The following is an 18,851-nucleotide window of genomic DNA, read 5'->3' on the forward strand; positions in this document are numbered from 1 at the left end:
GGGAGAGAGACGGATGACAGAGACGGGGAAGAGGGAAAAGGAAATGAGAACAGAATGAGAAAAAGTTGGACAAAAAGAAGAGGAGTGGACACAGAGGAAATGAGATGGGAGGGGAAAAAGGGGGGAGTGGGAGACAGAGAGAGGCACAGGATTCAGATAAGGAGCAACGCAGAGGGGAGAGTGACAGCGCTGGGGAGAGAAAGAAGCGTTAGATGTAAAGTACCTGGCTAGAGAAGATGAGAGGGAGCATCCCAAACGTGAATATCAGAATAGAAGATGGGGGGGGGGGGGTCGCGACATGACAAGATGACTTGTGACGTGACGAGATGCGAAGCGACGAGCGCAAGCAGAGGCGTGCTGCCATGTTAGCAGAGAGCGGCCCCGGCCCTATAGAGCAGACACTGCGGGCACTGTAGTATGTCAAATGTCACAGGCGCTAAGTCGAAGGGCTGCACAGGCACTACTCCCTCACAAACACACACACACATACGAGTGCACGCATTTCACCAAATGCTGACGCCCCCGCAGCAGCAGAGAAGCTGCTTACATGTTTATGAAATTGCACGCATCGGGATTGCTTTTTTTTTTTTTTTTCTTTCCCCGAGCTTACCAGAGATGAGGTCACACATATCCAGACACACACACACACACACACAGTCGCACGCTACGTTCGAAGAAGGACACGCAGCGTGAGGGTCCCGTGGGCTCTGCAGACCAGTCGGCAGGTTGATGGGATGACACGCACGTGGCTGTGTCGCTCTCGCTCATTACCTCAGACGGATAGGCCTCTGAGTCGGCTATGCGCTTCCAGCTTCATTTGCACAGACTTGTGTAGGTGTCTGCTCTCTATGTATGTGTGCGTGTCCTTATTTTTTTCTGCGCGAGGTGGACGCCAGAGTCACCCTCCTTAAAATAACAAGCTGGCCCCTTTCCCTTAGGACAGCAAACAGCCATCCTCCAAGCTGCCTGATCCTGGACCGCCCTAGTTCACTGCTCAATCCATCTCCTTCTTTCTCCTTCTGTCTCTCTCTTTCCTTCTCTCTCTCTATCTCTCTCTCTTTTCACTTCATGTCTTTGTCACTCTCTCTCTCGCCCTCCATGAATCACACGCACATAGTCAGTGGTGGCCTAATAAGCCGGGTTTCTCCCCCTGACTTCTCCTCTGCGCGCCTTGTGTAACATCGTTCCGCTCTGTAGGGCAATCAGCACCGCGAGACGCCCACAAACACACAACTGTAGCTGAAATCATCAAACGTACAGAGACACAGCATATTAAGAGACAGGCATGCTAACAAGACAAGACCACCTCCACCTCCAGCTAAGCTTAATGAGCCCACCCCCCCCGGGCTAGAAAAAGGCAGCGGTCAGCAGCCCCGGAAAGCCCATCTATCCAGCGAGCTCTAATTTTTTTTATCAGCCTTTGCACTCGGAGCAGCGGCAGATCCCCTCAGCTCTGTCTCAGTAGCTGTGCAGGGGGACCCTGCGAGAGAGAACAGGGCCTCGTTCGCTCAATTAATAGCTCTCCGTGTGCACGGAACGACGCTGAAATACACGCCGTGCCAAAACTGGGGAAAGAGTGGATAAATGAGAGCGGCAAATGGTTTTAAGGACTTAGCGGAGGCTAATTTGCAACTAAAATGTTTTTTATTGCATATATAAATAACGGTTGTGAGCAAATTTGCGAAGATATTGCTCCGAAGATGGAGAGAAGAATACAGTCGAATTCGGGGTGGGGGGGGGTCGGGTATATCTCATAATACCCTGGATGCTGTGTGTTTGTGCGAGTGTGTGTGAATGAAGAGCAACCACATAAATTCTTCATGTGCTTATCTTCCCTGACCTGTATGTTTTCTGGATACTGCGTTTGAAGGCGCATATATGCTCTCAAACCCTCAAGTACATGCGCATGTGTTTCCCCCCCCCACCCCCACCCCACGGCAGGTGAGTCGGTAAGGCCTGCAGGCTGTATGGAAATGAGGGAGAAGCACCGCTGAGAAGTAGGTGATGTAGGAGACGAGGGGGGAAGGAGAGGCAAGAGGAAAGGAAGGATGGAAGGACGAGTGGTGGATGGGAGTCAGATAATGAGGACTCTGATGAGAGAGCCCCTGAATAGAGACGTCTTGGAAGATGGAGAGAGTTTTTAGAAGGAAAAAAAGAGGAGTTATGAGTTTTGAGGGGTAATGAATGAAAAGGAAGGTGGGGAAAAAGTGGCCACTAGTGGTGGACTGTGGAAGTAAGACAACAGACGCTGGAGAACGGAGAAAAACGGTGAAGACAAAAATAGGGGGCGTAGGTAAAATTAGGGAAAAGAAAGAGTGTGAAGAGCAACAACAAGGATGTGAGAAATAAGAGGAGGAGGAGGAGGAGGACAGGTGGAGCGTCAACAATTTAAAAGATGTGAAGGAGATAAGGGGGGGGGTGCTGTGCAGAGTGGTCAAATAAAAGGAGATAAACAGTACGCTGGGGAGCGAAAGATGAAGTAATTTAGCCAAAACAGAGAAAAAGAGAGATGGGGAGCAGTGAGATTAAAAAAAAACTGAAAAGGCAAGAGAAGGGGAGGAGGCGGCCAGCAGACTGATACAGAGAGAGGAGAGAGACGGAGACGAGGGAGGAGGAGGAGGAGGAGGAGGAAGAGGGTGGCGCTGGCAGTGGCAGGACACGGGTGCAGGCGTGGAGACTGTGGCATGCAGCTCAGGCTGGCATGGACTCTATCACTCACTCTCAGGCCTGGGCACAGGGCCCCCGGTGGCAGAAACACACACACACAAACACACACACACACACGGATGGACGTGCACGAGCAGATCAAACACAAGGACGTTCACTCTTTCTCTAAGCCTCTCTATTACACACACGCGCGGCAGCAGCAGACAGAGAGAACAACACTGAGCTCAGACACAGCCTGACACACACTCAATTAGTCCCAGCCTCACACACACACGCAGCCGTGCACACATGGAGAGAAAAAAAGACGGATGGACGAGCGTGTGCATGGAAGTGTGTGTGTGTGTGTGTGTGCACGCGGGCACGCATGCGTGTGTGTGTGTCTAATTGTGCGAGCGCTGCCAGAGCAGAATGAGGGATGGTGTCTCAAAGCTGCTGCTGCCGCTAATAGCCGCTGACTGGAGGTGACAGGCTCGCTCGCTCTCTCTCTCTCTCTCTCTCACTTCCTCTCTCTCTCTCTCTCTCTCTCTCTCTTCCTCTCTCTCATGTTTTCCATCCAATCAGCAGTCAGCACATCTGTCCTTCCCTCTTTCCCTCAACCCAGTTCAACTCATCCTCCTCTCTCCCCTTTGTCTCATCCTTCCCCTTCTCCCTCTCATATCTCTCCTTTGCCCTTTTACCCTCTCTCCCCCCTCCTCCTCCTCCTCCTCCCCCTCCTTCTCCTTCCCCCTCATGCTTTCATCTCCACTCCTTACCCCCTGCCACCTTTCATCACTTTCTCTCTCTTTTCACCCCCCCCCCCTTCTGTCCTCTCCACCCGGTCCTGATGATACACAGGAGATGGCTCACGCATGAGCGATCGCATACGTGTGTGTGTGTATTGATGGTTGCTTTATTTAGTATGCGCACATCCATCTGATCTGATTGTGTGTGTGTGTGTGTGTGTGTGTGTGTGTGTGTGTGTGTGGGTACACACAGGTATAGGGAGGTTGTTATTCCTGGTGCGCTGCAGTGTTTCAGGGCCCGGAACAGAGAAGATCAAACAAAGACTAGAGGACGAACACGCACACACATGAACCCCCGCGCGCGCGCGCGCACACACACACACACACAAATATCACACACACGCATCCACGTCTGCTCTCATCCAATCTCTTGCTGTCTCCTCATACCTCTGGCTTCTGCAGTTGCCTCACGTCTGGACTCTGTCCACAGAGAGGAGAGACGAGAGAAGAGAGAGAGAGAGGGAGCACGGCTCTGTTTTCTATCCGCACCAGGTTATTAGACACATGCAATTAGCAAGTTCGAGCAGGATAAATATGCCTGTTTATGTGTTTGTGTGTGTGTGTGTGTGTGTGTGTGTGTGTGTGTGTGTGTGGGAGAGAGAGAGAGAGAGAGAGAGAGAGAGAGAGAGAGACTTTAGGGGGCTGGGAGTATTTGTGTGCAATCAGGGACAGATTGTATGGGATGCATCTGGGTTGGCCTGATGCGGAGACGAGGAGGGGGATGGAGGCTGTTCCCTGGTGTGTGTGTGTGTGTGTGTGTTTGTGTGTGTGCCCATTCCAACTGGTCTATATAGTTCTGAGCGGTACGTGTGCATCATATCAAAACCTTGTTTATCTGTCTGATGTGGTGTGTGTGTGTGTGTGTGTGTGTGTGTGTGTGTGTGTGGTCAGCTCGACATGAGGGTGCGCGAGGACGTGTGTTTGTGTCTTCAGCGTCTTAGTGCATATTTCATGTTTGTGTGTGGACGAGTGGGGAGGAGGAGGGGCCCCTCCGTGCGCCGTCCTTCCTGGAGGGAAAGAGAAGGGGGGGGTCTTACTTCACAGCCAATCAGTTTTGCACTGCCGAGGCAACCATCCATCGCCGCCGCCGCCGCGGTAACACAGAGCCAGGCTGCTGCAGGGGATAGATGGGCAATGTGTACGAGCGCCTTCACTGTGTTCATCTCTCTGTTTGTTCCTTCTCTCGCTCGGCCCGCGTTGCATCCCATCTTTCATCAGCTATCTGTTCGGCTTTACCTCCTCTACTCTCCCTGTCAGATATTTTGCGTTAATGGGGGCCTACTCAGGAGCTCTCTAAGGTGTGACCTAAAGGGGCGAGAAGAGAATTGAAAGAGGGAGGGAGAGAGAGAGAGAGAGAGAAGGGGGGGGTGCGGTCGCGGTTTCCTCTTGAAAGGGCTCTTTTTCATTTCTTTTCATCAGCCACCGCCTGCCTGCGTATCTCGCCTCTCCTCCTCTCTTTCTCTCCCGCACACAAATCCCTTTTCTCTTTAGCTCATATGTATGCAAATAAGGCATCCTATGCAAATGAGACAGGTAGGGACAGGCAGTGGAGAGGGAGGGAGGGAGAGACAGAGAGAGAGAGAGAGAGAGAGAAGGGGGCTGAGGAGGAGATGAAAGCAAGGGGCAATGGAGGATAGAGGAGGGGTGAGAGAGGAAGTGATGCGGGCGGTTCATCACCCTCCCGGGTTCTACCCATACACCTGATGAATGTTGCATTCTGGGTCTTAAAAGGGCCCCTCCAAGAGATTTAAAACTTGAAATGTTAATATTTACGATATTAATAAGGTTGTTATGTTGTTATGAAATACGTGTATTTTATAACTGAATAAACAAGCTGTTCTCAGAGGAAAATGAGGTCCCTGGAACACTGCTTGAGGCTAGAAAGGTGGCAGGGTCCGCCACACATAAAGTGAAACAGTATGACACTGCATTGTCCTTTAAGGTCAGTTTGCGTATTCAGTCGATTCAGTCATGAAAACGAGAAGTTTGTTTATCGTAAAAATCAGGCAATGAAGATCTGTCTCTTCTGTCTACAGCGCCTTCAACATATGAATGATGCCTTTACGATCCTGTTAAACCCGAAATATAAACAAACACCGCGATCAGTAGCCCCCGTCTCATGTGCTGTTTTTTAAAAAAAAGAAGCATTCATATTAGCTTCCTGTCACAAAGAAGCAACTTCTCCCTCCGCCCCCTCCCTCCATATGCATTTGTTTTCTCTTTCATTTTACTGAAAAGGATAAACATCTTGGAAGGGATTTCTTCGCCGGCCTTTCTCTCCTTCCACCATCTGCCGCCGCGAGAAAAAACTCTGAAAGCTTCGGCTCCGCTCTCGCTGGAAGAGGAGCCGCTCGCAGTTTTGTATCGCAGAAAGCCATTCCAGCACATTTTCCTTCTAAATCCAACCCCGTTGCTCGCACGGCACGCTGGGGTTTTTATTTAGCTCCAGTTTCCTGAGTCTCGACATAAATGCTGGGATGATGGAAAAAAACGTGTCTCGGCTGTCCAACTTTTCCGGATGCCGCGAGCAGTTTTGCCTAAGGTGTTTAGGCCCCTAAATGGATATACATTAGGAGGCCAGTGGTGTGTTGCCAGGGAAACAAGGATGGCTTGGCACTAATTGGCTGCAGGTTTTGTTGCTAGGTGCTGGGTGGAGCAAGATAAGCGAGCTAACTTTAAATGATAGATGGACGGAAGGTTAGCGTAATTGGCTCCTCGGTAAACATATTCACCATTTCTCAATGTCAGACCACCAACTATCCTATTACCTGCCCACAGTCATCAGAGATGGCACAGGCCTCAACCACCAACCTCGTCTGTGTGTGTGTGTGTGTGTGTGTGTGTGTGTGTCCCTCGGCTGTGCAGATGTTTGAGGGGCCTTCTGCTGATGGACTCGGGAGGAGGCGATGGCATTATTTGCTTTTCACGCTTAACTAGTTGCCGCGTGTGAGTGTGTGTGCGCGAATGCAGTTGCGTCATCATGATCCAGATACACTCGTCTATGGATTTAGAAATGTGTGTGTGGAGTCTGTTTGCGAGTGTGTGTGCCTGTGACAGAGCTGTCACTGCAGCCGCTGACCGAGCTCGGTCGTGACTCGGTGTTAACCCTGCGGTCTCGACAACACACCCACACACACACACTCACACAGACACGCGCACATCACGGGCAAGCACTCATGCTAGCGTCTTATGAGCTTAATGCTAAAGATTTAGGCTACTTAACCAAACACATGCATCCGACGGTCTCCAGGGAAGGATGCGGAGCAGGGCTGACAGGCCAAATTAGCCAAGTGTCGGCTGTGGATGAGTCCATGTAAGCCGCAGGAAGTCAAAGAATAAGGGCAACACCGAATAGTCCCGAAGATTTGGTGCTCCATTTGAATTCTAAGTCAACATTTGAATGCTGCAGGGCCATTTCTGCATGCTCATTCAGTTTAAAGCAACATTATGTAACTTTTTAAACTTGAAATAACAGCTTCAAAATGATTTTGCTCGATACAGTGTCGATGTCGTCTCTGTCAGAGCGATTCTGCCCCCCTATCAATTGTTTTCTGTCTTCTCAACACATAACATTGTTATGATGTAATGACTTGTTACAGAGTCGGGATTTGTATTTACAACAGTGTTGTCTCAGCGGTGATGTGTCAGTTTCTTTCAGAATGTCAATTTCTGCATTATGTTGCTTTAAACCTTGTATTTCTGCCAAGCTGCATCTAAAAATAAGTATACATTATATCACTATTGAGATTCGTGTGTTATCATCACGTCATATATCATAAATTATAGACTGTTCAAAACTTGTGTTAGACAAAGATTATTGTTTACGCCAGAGTGTTGTAAAGTCCATTGTAAAGTTAATTTGATTGCACAGTCCATAATTTCTGTGGCTAACCCTCCCTTAATCCAAAAAACAATTTTAAAAAAATGTAGATTGATGATGTAGTAGTGCAGGATGATAGGAGTGGTCAGCCCCATTCGCACTGCCCTTTTAGTGCAGGAATCATGTGCCGATACTCTGTGTGAAAGTTACAAATGCGGAAATTGGAGACTCAGATCCGCCTCCGGAGGTAGAATCAGAGCCGCAGCAAAGGCGAGACACCGTCTTTGTGAATGGAAAAGCCTGAGGCGTGGATCAGGGGTGCGTCGGTCTGATGGTGTTCACAGTCTGACAGCTAAACAGATCCTTCACTCCTCAAATAAAAGAGAAATGACCCACAATTCACCCTACAAAGCAAAGTTAGAGGACCAAACAACAGTAATGTGGTTACTTGTAGCGTCTTTACCAAAATACGCCATACATACGTGGAAAAGCGGCTGTCATCCTGTCTGTCATTCTGTCTGTCCTACTGACTCTATGCCATACATTTCAAGCCAGGCGGCTCCCCGCAGTTGAATGACGGTGATTATGTGACGCAGTTCAGAATAAAAAACCATGTCTATGTCGCCTTCCACTATTGTGGTGTTGTGGTGACTGTCTCTTGTATAACCGAAACGGTCAGCCCTCCCGACCGATAATTCAGTGAAGTTTCCCCCAGAAAAACAGCATCGCTCCCCGCCAGTTACAGCCTTATCAGAAACCTCGATACAAGCCTTGAGTATAAAGAATGACAATTGGTACAGCCATGACAACAATAACTTTTGTATGGTCTTGACTGAGTAGCGATGAAGAGTGTGTGTAAAAGTCTGTCATTCATTCTCATTTTTCACTTTCCTCTTCATCCAGCAGCATCCTTTCCTCTCAGTCAGCCTCTCTGTAGTCCCGACGCCCCTTCTGCCTGCAGGAGGCATGAAGTCATGCACCGCAGGCGTAGTGCAGAACCCTCCCCACTCGCTGTGCCCTCTCTGTGCCCGCCACTCAGTCACAAGCATATGGGTGCAGCGTTGTGCCAGCGCCCCTCCCAGAACACCTGACTCTGTCTAGTCACGCATGGCGGGCATTGCACACACACACACACACATACACACACACACACCCACCGACAGCCAGGACAGACACACACTCAAACACACACCACCAACCTTGCATGACGGGCATATCCTTGATCGTCCCCTGATGTTCCCCATTGCGAACCCCACCACCAACTGTGGGTAATACGCACCTTTCACTGTAACGCGAGCAGTCCTGACGGTGACTGTGTCGGATGGAGTCACTCCGCCTGTGACTTCGCTGCACACAGATGACAGAGTGGCACTTACGCGCTCAGAGTTTAGAGGTTTTAATTCCCAGTTCACTCACTGGTATCGCAAGGTAGTTAAGATAAAAGTGTTCGCCATGCAGCCGTATGCTCAGCTCCCCCGTCCTGCATTAGCGCCGCAGTATTTACTCAATAATTTCATCCTGGGATATTGGAGCAGCAGCGGCAGCAGTTAATCTCCGTAATGGGACCTCCACGATGGCTAATTCGGTTGATGTCCTTCACCACTCGCCACCTGCGTGTGGATGAGTTTCGGCCTTAAAACACCAGCAGGTGATGATGCTCCTTGCTTTTTTTTTTCTTTTTTTTTTTTTTTTTACGTCTGTTATCTTGTCTGGTAATGCGCTTGCCATTTCACTCTGAGGTGTATCGCTGTGATATTTCATGCAGAGCTACAATTAAAAATCAGGCTTTGTTGACAGACAATGAAATATCAAAGAGGAAGGTCCCCAGCCTGCGAGTTATCTGTTGGGGAAGAGACGGTGGAACACAACACAGCCAAAAGTAATTTCTGCTTGAATAAAACTCATATTTACAAATGGATTGAAGTAGTTACGTTGCCATGTTTGTGTAGCTAACTACTAGAACTATAGCCATAAAAGGAAATAATAATAATAATAATTTATGGCAACATTGCTTTTCTAGTGTGATTCAAGGCTCAAAGAGTGGGATATTTATATTTATCCATCCATCCATCCATCCATCATCTGTACACATTATATGTACGCCGCTTAATCCTCTGCAGGGTCGCGGGGGGGCTGGAGCCTATCCCAGCTGACTTAGGGCGAAGGCAGGGGACACCCTGGACAGGTCGCCAGTCTATCGCAGGGCTACACATAGAGACAAACAACCAGGCACACTCTCATTCACACCTACGGACAATTTAGAATAATCAATTAACCTCAGTATGTTTTTGGACTGTGGGAGGAAGCCGGAGTACCCGGTGAAAACCCACGCTTGCACAGGGAGAACATACAAACTCCACACAGAAAGATCCCAGGCATCCCAACCGGGACGCGAACCAGCGATCTTCTAGCTGTGAGGCAGCAGTGCTAGCCACTGGGCCACTGTGCAGCCCTATTTTCATTTATTTGTTATTTATTTATTTATTTATTTATATTCTTGCAATGAACTCAAGTGAGTGGCGTTGTTGGGGGGTTGTCCTCCTGGTGCCCCCCATGTTCAAAAAAACATCACAGAAGTGCCCTCTTGGATGCCCCGATGGTAGATAAAACATGAGACATTGCCCTCTAAGGTGCCCTCTAAGGTGCCCTCTCCTCACTATAGATATAGCTTTCTACGTGCTCTCTACCCCTCGTCCCAACACATACATGTGGTGCCGTTTTTACTTTTTTGCCCCTGCCCCTCAAACATCCTTAGACCGCCACTGTATTTTGATGTAATTAAAGTAGCGTGAACTACCTTTAAGCTTTGCCATGGTTCAACTCCTTCCAGTGTGAAGTCAGTGGTTGCTTCCCCAACACTAACCCCACTTGGACATTATGTTTTTCTCAACCGGGAAAAAAACTTGAAACCTTTGTTGTTGCAATCATTACTTCCATCACAGCTCTGTCTTGCATGCAACCAGTCACTTTTTCGTCCCGGCAAAGGTTTTGCATGTGACAAATCGATGAACACGTCTTGTGTTTGAGCTTTCTAAACAGAAGTTGTACCTGAATCTCGTGGTTCTTAGCATTGCATCTGACAAATTTTGCTCACTTGGCAAAAGCAAGCATATTACAAATAGGCAAAATACCTTCAAGCATTGAAGGAAGAGCATCCAAACTGCAATTTGGACAGAGCATTAGGCAGCGTGTCAAGTGACAGGCCTGACACTCGAGTTTCAGAGCACTTTTATGTATTAAAGTGTAGTAGCTGCTAAATGTGGCATGTTGGGGATTTTTCAGGATTTAGTGTTAACGTTGCTGCCTGCCAGTAGCTCTCAGCCTTGCCATACGCGTGCACACACACACACATACAGATGCGTGAGTACACACAACCTCAGAGTCAGGTTTGGAAAAGGGGCAGGTAGGAAAATGGTGGTAATTATCGTTAGTTCTTTGTGATTAGCCAAGTGACACACAAACACACACGCACGCACGCACGCACACACACACACACTGCTGTGATGCCCTCTGCTGTGTGGCACAAAATGGCGGAGTGCGTGTAAATGTGCGTGTGTGTGTCCTAGCAGAGGCTGTGTCTGCAAACGAGAGATGGGAATGAGGCCAGGCAGAGGATGCGAGGACTTGGCTAACAGCAGCTTTATGTGTGTGTGAGAGAGAGAGAGTGTGTGTGTGTGTGTGTGTGTGTGTGTGTGTGTGTGTGTGTGTGTGTGTGTGATAACATTCAGGTGTGAGGGGAAACATTGACTAGCTCGGAGAATGAGGGCCCAGACAACTGCTCCATTTACAGCTGTAGAGCCTCATACACACACACACACACACAAACACATAAACAACACACATGGAGGTGTAAAGACGGAGGACGCAGAGGAGACAGAAGAGACAGGCAGAAGCGGAGGGAGAGATTGTTTTTTTTCCTCCTGCAGGTGGAGTGTGACCTTCACTCCAACTCCCCGTCTCTTCATCTGTCCATCCCACCCCTCCCTCGCCCTCTCCCCGTATCCCTGTAGTTCGGCGCTCAGTTGCGTGGCAGGTAATTTGCGCGCTATTGGAGATTAAAGTTTAATTAGTGAGCGAGGAGTCATTTGGGTCTTAGTTGAGCGGAATAAGGCAGCAGCGTGCATGAGCATGCGTGTGTGTGTTTGTGTGTGTGTGTGTGTGTGTGTGTGTGTGAGTGTGTGTGTGCGTGTGTGCGTGTGCGTGCCTCCATGCTTGCTCGCTCACCCTAACACATCAAGGCTCATCACCGAGAGAGAAAGCGAGGGAGTGGGAGTAGAGGATCCAATTCCTCCTTTCATCAACGAAAGAACAAAGGATGGAGTTTTTCCCCTCTCCTCTTCATCTCCTCCTCCTCTTCCTCCTCCTCCTCCTCCTCCTCCTCCTCCTCCTTCTTCCCCCCTCAGCTCCAGAGATCTCCGTTGGCAGACTTCCACGGCCATATTCACACTTCCCTGGTCCCTGGCGAGACACACGCACACACACGCTTCCAGCGCCACCATCATCACACTGCGAGGGGGAAAAAAAAAAGAGAGAGAGTGAGGGTTAACTTCGCCTGTCTTCATCCACCTGTGAGAGGTGACCGATGGATCCATCGCCTGAAGCGAGAGGTTCTCGGAGTCAACTTCACTTCACGGCTCGGTCGCTTCTTATTTTATTTGTGGCATCTCTCTCTCCCTCAATCTGTTCCTCCTCCTCCTCCTCCTCCTCCTCCTCCTCCTCCTCCTTCCTCCTCTCCCTCTCTCCCTCTCCCATCAAGTGTTACAACTTTGTCATCGGTCTCTCTACTTTGTTTTTTTTTTTTACACCACTCGTGGTCTTAATCACGCGGACATCAAAAGTGCCATATGGTCACACAGCAACACGCGCAGCACACGTCTCGAGAGCTGCGGTTGCTAATGACGAGGGAGTCTGCATCCCAGCACCGCTGTTATTTCACCGGCTCGAGACACTAACGCAAATCAATAGGCAGCACGGCCCCGCGATAACGATCTCCGCTTCTCCTCTCCTCCCTGCATCCCTCCATTCTCGCCTCCTCCCTCCCACATCTGCCTTGATCTCACGGCTTCAGTCCCTCTCCCGCTCTTCCTCTCCTTGTCTCTGCTGGCGCCCTCGTTCTCGCTTCCTCTCCTCTCCTCTCTCCCCACATCTTCTCACCCTCTTCCCCCCCCCCCCCCGTCTTTTTTTCCATCCCCGGGCTCTCTCGCTCCCTCGCTTCATCTCCTCTCTTCTACTCCACTCCCTCCTTCGCATCTCGACACTAACCTTCCCTCTCTCGTCTGTTTCTTCATCGCCCGCTCCCTCTCTCCTATCACGTTTCTCCCTCCACTTTTCTCTCACCTATCCCTTAATCTCCCCGCATCTGCTCTTTCCAACACCTCCACATTCCCCTCCCGTAATCTCTCCCACACCAGCTCTTCCCGTCTCTCCCAGACTCTTTTTCTCTGCCGGATCAAATATCCTCCTCCCCCTCGCTCTCTCCTTGCTATCCTCCTTGCATTTCAGTTATCTTCCATCGGTGTATCTTGGGTGGCTAGCCTCCTTTTAGTGTCGGTCTGTCTGCGTCCACAGATGGAGTAAAGTATTCCCCAGTCTGGCTCTCGGGTAACAGCTGAGAGGAGAGGAGAGGAGAGGAGAGGAGAGGAGAGGAGAGGAGAGGAGAGGAGACTGATTGCAGCCTATCAGCTTCTAGTGAGATTCACCTTAACGCCCGACTGTGTGAGAAATTTGTGATCGTGTTTGATTCTGCGTCTCACAAGAACATTTAATTTGTGCGCCGACATGATCGCCCACTGCCGTTCACGCTTGGCATATTTATGTTCGCAGGCTCCGGCTGTCTGTAGGTACAGATAATATGATCCTTGAGGAGATTCGATACTCCTTAAATAATGATGAGCGAAGGGACAGCGTTGGCCGCACCTGGTCTGGTGCCCTCCTGTCATATGACATTATGATACGAGAAGCAGAGTCATGTATGACAAACTGTATAAATGTCCACCAGAATCTTACCTGCTGACTTCTTCTCTGTTTGTATTAAACTCACATATCCTCTCTGAGTATATTCCGCTGTTCCTCAAAGTGAAGATGGGTTTTTCCGTGTTAATTGGCGCAGTCAGACGGATTTTCACACTGCTTTGAGAAAATGCCATTCAACCTGGAAACCACAGCAAAAACGGCACCGTCTTTTGTTTTTTTTTCAAGATTAAATGTACCATACACAATGGGAAGTTACTCTGGTCTGCCTATTGTACTCCAGCCAGGTCAGCAGCTGGTTATGAAGTAGTCTTCGTCTTCGAGTCATAACTCAGTCAAGTTTGAATGCACAGACGTAACACACACATGATGTCCATCACAGATAGAAGTCCATAGATCTGCTCAGAGAACATAAAAAAGCTCATTATAACTGCAGAACTAAGTTGAAGTTCCCTATGTTTTTAAGATTTCTTTGGTATCAAAGTGATCCTGTAATAGTTTTCTGTACATCCATGGGTACACTGCAAACAGTGACTGCTTATAGCTAATTTAGCATTCTTGGAATGGTGCTTATGGTGCTCAGGTTAGAGCCATCGACTATCTTTGCTAACCCCAACGCAATATTACACATACTTCCAGTTTACCCCAAAGCATTGTGGGAACTAAGCCTCCAAACTGTAGACCATGATTACTGTGCTATTAATACTCTCCAATATCCGCACACCATTTTTCTTTACTAGCACTGTTGCAGGCTGTTTCTTCCTCATAGATGACAGTGGGCTTCACTTCCTCAGGAGACTGTAAGTGAATACTGGTGCAAGCTGCCCACACATAAAACTAGACCTTAGAGAGCTGTTAAGAAGTAAGTAAGTACAAATGTGTGTGTCTGCACGTGTGTGCAAGCACGAGGTAGCCACACACACACACATACACACACACAGACAAAACATGATGTCTGGCCTCCTAAATATAATCATGGAATGACTACAAGTACCGTGTGAATGAGTCGCTGTGAAATATCAATCTTCTGTCATCGTCTCAATAAAAAAAAAATATATATATATATACTCTCCACTTCTTATTTTGCGTAGAATAGAAGCATCTGCACACAAAAAAAAGGCACTCACCGTTATTTATAGACACACAAGCTACAGAGGACAACATCAGAGGCTGCTCAGCGCCACTACAAATCTGTCCTTCAGGCTATGGGTTCAATGTGCCGGACCAAAGAGCCGCCTGCCCTACTCCAACCTAGAACAAGGTCACACACATACGCACACACATGCAGACAGACATACACACACAGCACCGCCAGCAGCTGCACTGTGGCTACAGGGCAAGGAAAGGGTAGGAAAAATAGAGGACAATGGAGGACAGGGTACAACTTAGAGGACACAGAGAGAAGGAGCCGTGTACTTGCCTGCAAGTGTGTGTGTGTGTGTGTGTGTGTGTGTGTGTGTGTGTGTGTGTGTGTGTGTGTGCGCGCGTTAGAGAGCAACAGCAGAAGTGACACGGCATCATCAATTAGATGAACCAAAGTGGCACAAAGAGGGAGCAGGTGCAAATCAGCGTGTGTGTGAGTGAATCTGTGTACATTTGCACATGTGTGAGTAGTACTTGTGTGCACGTGTAAATGAGTGGAGGGATCGAATACATGGGAGTGGAGCGCACCATGAGCCCCCAGCAGGGACGTCACACCGAAACCTGCTCCAACACCGCTCCCCCTGCTTCAGTGAAGCGCTCCACCCCATTACCTGAAGAAGGGTGTGTGTGTGTGTGTGTGTGGGTGTGTGTGTGCTGCAGGAAGATGATGCTTTGCTGGACCAAACCAAAATGGGTCACCGCGAGATATGAGCCAGTCGTATCTGTTTCCCAACCTCAGAGCTCTGTGGATGTTAAGGTAGCGGATTCCGTACGAAAAATGTCACATGTGAGAATGAAAATTTCACACGTGACTTAAATATTTTCGGACGTGAACTAAAATTTTAAAAGGCAAAAAGGAAATAACGTCGCTTGTGAATGTGACTTTTTCTTTTACATGTTTTTCACATATGAAACTTAAAAAAGCCAAAGCTCCAACAGAAGCTCCTCTGTCCCACAGAGTACACGGCTCCTGAACGCCTCGTCAGTAGCCCCTGCCTTTGATTCCGTGACTTTGTGACATTACACTACATCACCATGTCTCACATTTGCATTATTTATGCTGTGCGGCTAGTTTGCCACATAAGAAGTGATTTAGCACCACTGTTCTGTTGTTGTTAGCAATGCTGGGCTCAGGCATGTGTGAGCTGACCAATCAGAGAAGATTGGGCATTTGTGATGGGAGGGCCTTAAAGAGACAGGAGCTAAAACTTAGTGTTTCAGAGAGAGGGGGAATAAGGCCCTGCAGCACCGGACAGTATGAGACAACTGATGTGTTTTTCGTAGCATTAAAGCACATAAACCTATTCTAATAGTCAACCAAAATAAAACAAAAATGAACATTGCATGTCTCCTTTAACACGTGAAAAGAAAATAATGTGAACTGGAGAGTTTTACAAGCGATTATCTTTTGTCCATTATGTATTGTGCTCTTTGTACATTCCTATGTGAATGTCTCTGCATCTGCTCTTCAGATAATCTTGAAAATAAGAAGTCGGACTATCGGACACACTTCGCTTCTGAACGCTGTGCTTTTGTCTTCGTCTCTTGCCCCATCTTCCTCCTGCATCGTCTCTCTCTCGTGCTCCACAGTCTCCCTCACTGGAGGATTCTGACAGAATACCAAGTAGCTCTGCGGCCCACTTTACTGGACCCCAGCTCCCCTGTGTGTGTGTGTGTGTGTGTGTGTGTGTGTGTGTGTGTGTGTGTGTGTGTGTGTGTGTGTGAGAGAGAGAGAGAGAGAGAGAGAGAGAGAGAGTTCAGAAAAAGTGTGTGGGCATGGCTGAGGTTATCAATAGTAACGGAACATGAACCCACAGAGCATCTCTCTCTCTCTCTCTCTCTCTCTCTCTCTCTCTCTCTCTCTCTCTCTCTCTCTCTCTCGCTCTTTGTTCTTCTTCTGTGTCTGTATGTCTCACTCCCTCTGTGCTCTGGAGGGTTAGCTGGAGTCCACCGATGCCCTCTCACTTGTACACACACACACACACACACACACACACACACACAAAATCACAGGCGGTCAAACTTGATCACGAAGGCTTTCATCAAGCACACAAACACACTTGGTGCTAAATGCTTGCACGTACGATCACATTTTAGCAAACGCTTGCACAGTGAAAATGATTCACGTTTGTGGTCACCTGTCTACACACACGCACATCCCACACTCACACAAACAGATACACACATACAGACTGGGTAATGAGCAGTCACTTTTCCTTTTTTCTGATTCCAGCCCGGAATATCGAGGACTGACTTCCCTAGAAACAAACCCTATGTGATCTGTGTGTGCGTGTGTGTGTGTGTGTTTGACTGCGTGTGAGTCCCTTCTCCATCCCCACCCATCTCGTCGCTCCGTTACCATGTAAACAAAGCCAGGTTTAGTCCTTCAAAGGGCAGCGCTCGACAGCTGCCCGCTGGAGGTGACCGCGCTGAAAGACAGAGACGGAAGATAGAAAAAGAGATAAGCGCCGAGAGTTGTGCGGAGGAGCAGAACGAGGGAGGGCTGAACGATTTTTGGGTCAAGGCTGGAAGACTGGAAGAGAAAGAAAAGAGATATTCAAAGAAATAGGTCTGAAGGATTTGTCCTTTCACAGCCCACATGCTCATCTTTTGCTCATTGTTCAGTCAGAAACTGAAGTGATTCAGTGTTATGCCCTAGAACGCCTTTAAAGTGAGATATGTAGATGGAGCGGACTCGAATAAAAGCGCGTCCTTCAGAAGAGCACACGATGCTGGTTTCATGCAGCGGAGTCCGTGTAACGCTCAACACACTCCAGATTCTTTCTCTTTTATTTTTTTCACTGTGTGGGACAAAGTGATCAATATGTGGTTCTAATAGATGCAGCATGAAGGGAGACGATTCTCCACAAAGACCTTGTCAGAACAATTCATATAGGCAGGGAGGAAATTCCAACGGGTGGCATTCCCACGAACGGCGAGCTGCCTTCATGTAGAATCAATAAGTCACAGAGATGGCTGTTTGGTAATACTGCAATAGATGGAGCAACCTTAATCTTGACACTAATAAGTATTGCAACACTGAAACTAAACCGATAAAGAGGATGGGGCACAGATGTATGTGTCTGTGGTGGAACACGTCTCTTAGAGTTTTCAGCAACAAAGCAGGTGAAGAGCTGTCTATGTCAGGTGCCTATGTTCTTGGGATGTGTTCAATATTTAACCCATTTTCCATGTTTTGTTTTGTTTTCTTAATCTACATAAATCACTTCCAATACATGTGTCAAAAGAGCGCTGCATGCTGAACTGTGGGAGACATTTTTGGTCCCAGGATGAGTCCTCTCGATCCCAAACCCTAACCCTGATACCCACCTCTTCCCCTTTCCCTGACCTTGACCCCAACTGTCTTGGGTTTTGACATCAAGAACACTTTTGGTTTGCTGTGATTGGCTGAAAGAAACTCAGGGGGAGGGGGGAGGATTAGCAAGCTAGGGAGACGTGGAGACAGTGGGTGCAAATATGTCATCAGCGGAGCGGGATATTGTCAGCACAGATTTCTTGGAGCATGGCCCCATGCAGGATGTGTTCCTGAACAAGACAGCATGTGTGAGAGGAGAGTTTGCATGCACATAAATCCATGGGTGACAATCCAGCGTGCTTTAATACGCACATACATGCGTGCACAAATGAGAATGTGTTTTTGTTGCTTGTCACCTTTGCCTTAAATATACACTCGCTCAGACCCCCCCAGGAGTATTCCCCACGTTCTCTTGTGTGATTTCTTCATGCTAGACGCGTGCTCAGGGTTTTTCCACATGACTGCGTGGCTCTGCCGTTGCCATAGCGACTATAGACCCTGTGAGGTTTTTTTGGGGGGGTTTATTTGCATTGTTGTTGTTGCTTTTATGGCGTACCGGCGTGAAGCTGCTCTCCTGAGAAAAAGGTCAGTGGACATCGCACGACCTGTCAGTCAGAGAGGGGCGGTAGGAAGATACGTGTCCACGCGGCGTCCAGTCAGGCGCTTTTAAAAAATCGAATTTCTCCCAGAGACGGGGAGATCAGGAGAGAGGATGTCATTTTTTTTTTTTTTTTTTTTTACAGTATTGGGGGATACAATCGCCTCAGCGTCCTGCTTTCAGAGCCGAGTGGGAATTCTAAACCTAAACCGCAAAAGCAGATAACTGTAGCGGCTGATGCATCCCTCTCTCACTCACAGACAGACATTTGCCTCGCTTCCTCTCTCGCTCTCTCTCTCTCTGACCTTTATTTATTCTTTCATGCTGAAGCTGCAGCAGTGTGTGCGTCTGCCTGTCTGTCTGTCTGTCTGTCTGTGTTTGTGCAATCAAGAGCTCCCTCTCCTCTCGTTCTCAGGTTTTTTATGCATTTGAGAAACGTCTGTGCGGAGTGCGCACTCGGCGTGCACGACTCGGTGTGCGCATGCAGACATTTGTGTCTGGAGTGTCATCTTCATCAGCGGCGGAATAGACAGCCATGCCTGTGAATGTCGATGA

The 18,851-nt window shown here is 48.5% G+C and overlaps 1 protein-coding gene across 2 annotated transcripts in view; it reads left to right on the top strand.

Annotated features, from left to right (window-relative positions):
- LOC119014063 (retinoic acid-induced protein 1) overlaps positions 1–18,851 on the top strand; it is a 61,218-nt gene that overhangs the window by 23,530 nt on the left and 18,837 nt on the right. The gene's annotated exons all lie outside the window — the stretch shown is intronic.

The sequence above is a fragment of the Acanthopagrus latus genome, chromosome 23, assembly GCF_904848185.1.
Source record: "Acanthopagrus latus isolate v.2019 chromosome 23, fAcaLat1.1, whole genome shotgun sequence".
In the NCBI taxonomy this organism is placed as follows: domain Eukaryota; kingdom Metazoa; phylum Chordata; class Actinopteri; order Spariformes; family Sparidae; genus Acanthopagrus; species Acanthopagrus latus.